The following is a 7,782-nucleotide window of genomic DNA, read 5'->3' as shown; positions in this document are numbered from 1 at the left end:
GTAATGACATTGGGTGATTTCAAGTTCAGTGTTGACCTTTTGGTGTTGGTGTTAGGTCAATTTTTACATGATTATAACACCAAACATAAAATGAAGATGGTCCCGAAAAGTCACTCACTAGTTGTTGAGATGTCAATAATGTGATCTGGATCAGTTTTACAAACTCTGAGTATGTTTTGGAGCAAGGGGAAGCAATCAAAATTTCAACACCAAGGCCAACACCGGACTAGAAATCACCCAGTGATACAATCAAGGTACAAACTTGTATCCAAAAAGGGGCATTTATTCCGGAAGGCGAAGAAACATTTTTTCCGCTTTTCCAAACAGTTTGTACCCACTTGGTCTACTTGCATATGGTCTAATTCTCAGATTGTCTATTAAACACCATCATGGCTACTCTACTGTCAATTTAGTCTTATTATCATTTGGTCCAACCATCATTTGGTCTAAAACCCATTGTTTAGTCTAATACCCAGATAGACTATTTTCCACTTACAGTACTAACTCTACATATTTTTTGCACTTTGTCTAATGAATATATGGCTCCTAATTACTTCATCTAAGTGGTGTTGGACCAAGTGATATAAGATGAAATTATTATAGCCTTATAGTGATAAAAGAAAATAGACATAGTAGTAATAGGGCTAAATGTCAATTAGACCAAAAAAAATATGGTAGTAAATGATCTGGGGCCTGTTGCAGAAAGAGTTGCGTTTAGACGCAAGTCAAAATATCAAGCGCAAGTCCCGAATACGGGTGCTTCATTGGCTGAAAATCAAGTTGCGCAAGATTTTTTGAGTTGGGTTTGATCGCAAATCTTTCTGGCATGGGCCCCTGGTTGTAGACAGACTAGGATTAGATCATGTGGGTGTAGACCAAGTGGCAATTTTATGTGAATCTACATTCCTATGAAACTGCCCAAATGTTGTTGTTATTTCCTCCAATAGACTTGGTTAAGGACTTGATTTTGATATTATGAAGTGCCTTTGCTGTACATTACAGTATGTGTTGGCATGTACTGTGGTGCTCAAAAGTCAGTGAACCTCACCAGAAAATGAACATACAGGTAAATCTCCCCAAGTCGAATCTTTTTGGGATCAGTGGCAGATTCAAAGGGGCATTTCCAGTCCATTCCCCCCCCCCCCCCCTTTGAGAGTTACAGCAGATATTTTTAATTGGAATATGTTGTTCATACAAAGGTTAGGACCTTTTTTTTTCCTTTCTTTTTTTTTTTGCTTGTCAAATTTTATGTGGGACAAAAAATTTTTTTTAGTGAAAACCATTTTCTTTTTCTTGTGAAATTTTGCTTGGGGAAAATGTGCCCCGCCCCTTGGAAAATCCTGGAACCGCCACTGTTTGGAATCACAGAAATCTGTTCGACTTAGGAGAAATTCGACTTAAAAGAGGTATATAACACATGTTTTAATAATCTGGTCTAAAAATAATTACTTCGACTTATTTGACTTACGGAAGGTCGACTTAGGCAGAGTTACCAGTATTTAAAGGGTTCAAGTTCTGCCATGTTTTAGATATTTTGAAGTCACAGGATAACATAGTACATGTTTCTATAGGCTCACCGAACATTGTAGTGTTGATGTCTACATTCAACACTCAAGTATGAAGGAATTCATTTTGTGGTGTGGTTCACAATTATTAACTTTTGAGCACAACTGTACGTATTTATGAGTCAACAGTGTTCTTGATGTTCCAGTTACTCCCGTACAACCGACTCCATACCAACCAACCTCATTACCTTATTAAAGGACAAGTCCACTCCAACAAAAAGTTGATATGAATACAAAGAGAAAAATCCACCAAGCATAACACTGAAAATTTCATTAAAATCGGAGGTAAAATAAGAAAGTTATGATATTGTATAGTTTCGCTTAATTTCACAAAACAGATGCACATCCTGGTCGGTATGCAAATGATACGACTGATGATGTCATCCACTCACTATTTCTTTTGTATTTTATTATATGAAATATTCTAATTTTCTCCTCGTTGTCAAGTGAAAAAACGATTAATTCCTCCCTGAACATGTGAAATTAGCATTGTTTAATACTATATGGTTCAGTCAAGTTGGTCATTATTGTCAAATCTGTAAAAAATGAAATATTGTATAATTCAAACAATAAAAAACAAAAGAAATAGTGAGTGAGGGACATCATCGACTGTCTCATTGGCATGTCATCGAGTTGTGCATATCAATGTTTTGTGAAAAATAAACGAAACTTTAAAATGTCAGAACTTTCTTATTTTATATCCGATTTTGATGAAATTTTCGGTGTTATGCTAGTTTGATTTTTCTCTATTTATTCACATCAACATTTTTCAGGGGTAGAGTTGACCTTAAACAATGACTATACAATTGGTTTGATTGGAGTCTGTTTCTTTGATGTGACTGTACATTACACCATACATGATGTAAGAAATTATTATGAAACATTGCATTTTAGTTTGAAAATAATTGAGATTTACGCACATAACAGACAGTTGTTTTAGGCCATTTCTTTTAAAGGATTAATACTTGTATGGTGGTCTTTATATCAATGTTTTCTTGGAAAATGATAGATCGGTTTATGAACTTTGTATATTTCTGTGGCCAAATAAAGTTTGATGATTACTATTCCATTGCTTACTAGTAGTGTTGCTATGATTGTTTTATGTTGACTTGACCAATTCTGTGATGCCCTATGAAAACTGACTTATTTCTTGATAAGTTGGTTTACAAAAAAACATAAAAATAAGAGAAAAAGAATGTTGGTGAGTATGGCCATATGCAGCAGGGGGCAGTTGCCCCCCTCCCCCAGAAATTTTGAAAACCTACATTTTTTTAACTGAAAACTTTCACAAAATTCACCAAAAGTGGGCATAAAATCCTTCAATTTCACTTCAATAAATACAAAGCGTCCCAATGATAAGCTCGGTCACTTCGGGTCTTCGCTCCCTCGCTTCTGTGTTTCTTGAAAAATTTGTATGCGTTCTGCCTTTTTATCTTCCTTTTTTTCTTGTTCAAAGCGCCAGTCAAAGCGCTTCACAATTACCCGGTCGATCGCTGGATTCATAACTTTTTAGCAGCCTGTTAGGCGCACACTTGCTTAACCAGCCACAATGACAGTTGTTTCCTACCGATACCCAATTAGCACCTGGGTGAGAGTGGCAAAGTGTGGATTGACACCTTGCCAAAGGACGCTATATAGGCCATGGTGGGATTCGAACACATGACCCTCTGATTACAAGGCGAGGGTCACAACCGCTATCTACACCACGATGCTTCCACTTTTTGCAAATAAAGAAAATTTTCTTTGCCAATTAATTTTTTTCACTTTCTGGGAATGGAAATTTCAAAATTTTAATATCTTGAAGAGTTACTAAAACTAAGTTAACACAATAAGACCCAAATTGATGAAAAATAAATCCAACCCCTTTCGCAAATGAGCTCTTCAAATTGCTAAAGATTGAAAAAATTGCCATGATAGCTGAGATTTTTGTCGTCATAGAAGCCTATATGAAATAAAATGAGATTCAGTCGCACCTCGATCTGGCCATTTGCAGTGGGGGAGGGGGCAGTGTCCCAAATATTATTACACTGGTGCTGCCGCAAAGTACAGAATTAAAACTAAGGTGTGCTTCAAATCCTTAAAGTTGTAAGATACATTTAAAAAGAATCCCTCAAAATGAACTTAGTCACTGAGTTATTGCTGTATATATGCACCCTTTAACTGTTTTGCTCCCTATTTGAGATATAGTGACAGCTAGTGCAGAGGTGCATATAGCTGCCCGGTAGCTGCACCAGAGAGATTTATTATGGATTGCACAATCCCATCGAAACGAAATTTGGGAATTAACCATACTGATTATTAAAAGGAAAAAAAATTGTTTTGGGCAGAAATAGGCTTTGCAAGGGATTCTGATGAAAAAAAAACTTTTTTCATATGTAAAAGCTATCCGGTACTCTTCCAGTGAAATAAGGGTAAAAATGTTTTTAAAAATAAAATAATAACAAATAACCACCAGTCGCCTTGTCACTCATGCCCCCCCCCCCCCCCCCGAAAAAAAAAAAAAATAAACTCCATCCCCAGTCCCCGGTACGGTCCCTCGAAAGAAAGTCTAGTTGTGAACTTCAGGGTCTGCAACACAGACTACAATGTTAATCTAAAGTGGATATGAATATGGCGACGAGCTGTATGAGGCCGGCGAAAAAAAATAATTGATGCCTATTTTGGATTTAACGTGGATTACATGTGCACATGCTAAATTTAAGGTAAGTCTCATCTCTGACAATCTATCACTGTTTTCCCTTGTTATTTGGGCAAGAAAAGGTTGAATTCAGGGATTCTAACCGATGTTTGAAGACGCTTGATGATTTGTTTGCAGCTGATGACCCGCGCGTGCGATTGCTTTAGAGTACCGGTACCGGTACGGTACAGTACGTAGGCCTACTCCTGCGATCCTGCCGAGGCTTTCGGCCCGTGCACAGGTACCGTACCGTACTATGCTTCAAAGTTCAATCATTGGAGGTATGCTCCAATGCATTTGAGGATCGCATCGTTCTCATGCATGAGCGTGAAAGCGCCATGGGCATTGGATTTGGTATGGCAATGAATGGGCCTTGCTGACTCTCAATCAGCTGAATGAAGGTCACTCCGCTGCTTTGGTGCAGCCTGCAGGGCTGTGCCTAGACAGGAATAACCGTCGTTTCTGGGGATTTATTCAACAATTTCTGACATTTTACTGTAATCCCCATTTACCGACGGTAGGGTGTACGTGTGGGCTCGCATGTGTTCTCATTCCCTCCCTTTTGTCAATTCACAGTCCAAAGTTTGATGTAATTTTACACATCGAATTTACAATCTAAGGATGTATAAACAACAAACTTTTAATTATTTATATTTCAACATTTAAATACTTTAAACGATATAGATGAAAAAGGCATGAAAAATATACTTTACCGATGTTTAATTGGGTTGAACACGATAAAAATGGTCAAAATGGCAGCCAAACTATAAAATATTTACAAACGAACGTCAACAATCACGAATGTGATATCGATATTGCTTTCGATATTATACGATCTGCTCCATATGCGAACGAAACCGAAGATAAACGATACTAGTTATACTAGTACTAGTACTAGTTATAATCGCGATATATCGATTCGAGACATTAAGTTAATAACGTTAACGATAATGACGTCATTCAAGATGGCAACTTGCAAGAAAAACCGTCAGGTCAGGTGAAAATGTCTTAGATGACAGATTTCTCAATCATCCAGAGGATTTTTTTCAATAACTCCGGCCCAAGGTATGCAATTACTTAATTTATTTATATTTCCCTGATAATGGAAACCATGAAACTTTCAATTTTGCTTAAAAAACAGTTTTAAATCGCGATCTTTAAAACGCTAGTTCACTATACGTTGGCTGTAGGTACGGGGCCCCATCCCCTTCAGTCTATGTATGGTGAGTGGAGCCAACGTAGTTCAGCGGAACAACCAAAATACAGAGACTGAAGCTTTTGGTCTAGGCTGTGCCTGGCCCTGGGCTGTATGGAAGACGTCATGATTTATGAAATGATGAATTTCGATGAAAAACTTCTCCTGAGAGAGAGTGCCGAGAGAGTACCTCCGGCTCCAGCAAGGATCAAGCCTCAAACTTTCAAAGTGATGTTTGTGCAGGCTCCACTTCACTACTATACTGCTACACTACACTATTACCTCGACTCTCGAGCGAAGTTCGTGCAGGCTCCACTTCACTACCGCTAGGCGCTACCCAAACTTCGAGACCGTGAACTCGATCGGATATTCCGAGTGACAAAGGTGGGATTTTATGGGGGGGGAATATAAAATTCATGCAACATCACGATCTTTAAAAACAAAACTAATATTCTTACTTCACACAAAGTTTCACTTCTTTTCCATGCTTCTATCACAGTCTCAAAATTGGTGATTTAAGAGCCAACATGAAGTTCCTCACACATATATAAATAATTCGCTGCCGATTTCAAAACATCGCATGCAGCACATATTTCTATACATAAATGATGTATGATGGGGGGACCTAAAGCTACGCACTTTGTTTTCAAACAATAAAAACTATCCCAATTTTAATATTTCAACAAATATCTTTCACTAATTTGTGGCAAACATTCTAAAGATCATTAACCAAGAAGAAAATATCGCAAAACTCACAAATACGAAAATCCCGCCGTGTTTTCCGAACACCTCTCGATTTCGCCACCCGATGTAGAAGGGGTCCTAAAGCTACGCGCTCGATTTATCATGCAAAAAAATAGTATTTCCTGTGCCTCAATTTCTAAAATATATTCATATTATTATAGGGTAAAATGAAATTTAAGCGAATATAACTCTAAAATTCTAAACAGGTGTGGGTTTTCTCTGCATTTAGAGATTTACTGCAGCCTCTGTAGAAAAAATTGAATAGGAATCGTTCGTCACTCTGCAGTCACAGTTCCACACGTACACACAGAGTGCGCATTTGCCATAAAAACTGCATGCGCGATGAGTGGTGCGTAGCTTTAGGACCCGCGCAGCATTAGGACCCCCTGCCATACAAGCACTTTGACGGTAATTTCATCGGATTCTGTTGAACTCATTTTAAAGGTCAAGTCTACCTCAGAAAAATGTTGATTTGAATAAATAGATAGAAAATAGAAAAATGAAACGAGCAAAACACTGAAAATTTCATCGAAATTGGATGTAAAATAAGAAAGTTATGACATTTTAAAGTTTTGCTTATTTTCACAAACCAGTGATATGCACAACTCAAATGAGACAGTCGATGATGTCCCTCACTAACTATTTCTTTTGTTTTTTATTGCTTTCATTATATAATATTTCATTTATTATAGATTTGACAATAAGGACCAGATTGACTGAATCATATAGTATAAAACAATGCTCATTCCACGTGTTCAGGGAGGAATTAATCGTTGTTTCACTTGACAATGAGGAGAAAAATAGAATATTCCCTATTTCATATAATAAAATATAAAAGAAATGGTGAGTGGATGACGTCATCAGTCTCCTCATTTGCATACCCACCAGGATGTGCATATAACTGTTTTGTGAAATTAAGCAAAACTTTAAAATGTCATAACTTTCTTATTTTACATCTGATTTTGATGAAATTTTCAGCGTTATGCTAAATTGGATTTTTCTCTTTTTAATCAAATCAACTTTTTGTTGGGGTGGACTTGTCCTTTAAGATCGCAATTCGTCCGTTTCTATTTATGTTTATTTCTCCTTTTGTCATCCTGTTTTTGTTTTTTTCGTTTTATTTTACTCTTTTTTCGTTTTGTCTTGTTCTGTAGATTATCTTGTTCTTTTTTATCTATTCAGTAAGTCTCTGTAGGCAAATAGCAACCATTGCGTCTCTCTCTCTCTCTCCCTCTTTTCTCTTCCTTGAGGGAGGTTCACATTATACAAGCTATGCTTTTGAGTGAATCTCCCATTTCCACAGATACCTTTTTTCTATTTAAATTTTATATTATAATTTGTCTACAATATGCACCATATTTTGTATATAATTATCATTGATGTTTTTTGATATAATTGTAATGACACTGATTTGTATCCTTAATATTTGATATAAATGTATAAAAATTATTTGTATCAATATTTATGTCATTTCTGTTGGAAATAAATCTGAATTTGAATCTAAATCTGAAAATCGTTACCACAACTGGTATTATTTATCTTTAAAATGAAAGAAATAGCCCCAATGTGGAAAAAAAGGTGCAAAGCCCCTAAAAAATAAA

General features: G+C 36.6%; 1 protein-coding gene across 1 annotated transcript in view; it reads left to right on the top strand.

Moving 5' to 3' along the window:
- The first annotated feature begins 4,140 nt into the window (after positions 1-4,140).
- LOC129280221 (voltage-dependent calcium channel subunit alpha-2/delta-3-like) overlaps positions 4,141-7,782 on the top strand; it is a 40,406-nt gene continuing 36,764 nt past the window's right edge. Inside the window, exon 1 of the mRNA XM_064111899.1 lies at positions 4,141-4,267. The gene's annotated coding sequence lies outside the window, so the exon portion shown is untranslated. The remainder of the gene's footprint in view (positions 4,268-7,782) is intronic.

Source organism: Lytechinus pictus, chromosome 17 (genome assembly GCF_037042905.1).
Source record: "Lytechinus pictus isolate F3 Inbred chromosome 17, Lp3.0, whole genome shotgun sequence".
NCBI classification, from domain to species: Eukaryota; Metazoa; Echinodermata; class Echinoidea; order Temnopleuroida; family Toxopneustidae; genus Lytechinus; species Lytechinus pictus.
Note: the sequence above shows the minus strand (reverse complement) of the source record. Positions and strands in the feature narration are given on the sequence as shown.